This window comes from Frieseomelitta varia, unplaced genomic scaffold (genome assembly GCF_011392965.1).
Source record: "Frieseomelitta varia isolate USP_RPSP 00005682 unplaced genomic scaffold, Fvar_1.2 scaffold_477, whole genome shotgun sequence".
Classification (NCBI taxonomy): Eukaryota; Metazoa; Arthropoda; class Insecta; order Hymenoptera; family Apidae; genus Frieseomelitta; species Frieseomelitta varia.
In genome coordinates, this window is record NW_025110231.1 from 48,413 (window position 1) to 49,238 (window position 826).

Genomic DNA, 826 nt, shown 5'->3' on the forward strand with positions numbered 1-826 from the left:
TTTTTTGTAAAAATTTCTTTGTACACGTGTCTGACTGCGGGCATGTCTTTTCTTATCTCGAACATCCGTGTGAAAATTGTGAAATCGCGGTAACCTACATTCTAACCTCGTCGGGCAATCGAAAATTGACAAGGAACGCAAATGACCAATTGCAAGTTAAAATTCAATCAACTTCCTGCAGACGTGATAAATACAATTCGATTTAACGTAACTCGCGTCAATGATAGAGGAATTGAAAAAAATTTCATCGACACGTGACATTCAATTATCGCGCCGAGAATGATTGAAACGCCTACATTTTTCGCTTACGTTCCCTGCAGTTTTCTCAGAGAAAAATGAGAAGCGAGCAGAAAGTTCTCTTTTCTTTCCTTTCCTTTTCTTTTCTTTTCTTTTCTTTTTTTTTTTTCCAAGGAACCACGCGCGTGTCACTGCGAAACGAGCGGTAATATCGGGCTGCGTTATCGTCGGATGCACTTTGGGCTCGCAATTCGGTGCCCCACTCAACGGTACAAAGAGTTCGTTTACCCCGTTTAGACGTGTGAGCGAGGCCAGCTGCTATCGGTCGATTCATGCGCGACATTCGACGGGAACCGACCGAGACGACCGAGAAACCGACGGCGAAAGATAGAGAGAGATAGAGGGGAAAAGCCGGGAGAGCGACGAGATAAAGCTGAATTTAAGGCGCGATCGGGGACCCTCTCGAGAACAAACAGAACTGCGACGTCTAGACGATCGTCGCAGATATACAGGGTGTTAATAAATATATCGAAGGGGGAGGGAACACACATTTTTGCCAGATCGATTCTCTACATGTCGCGAAACAATG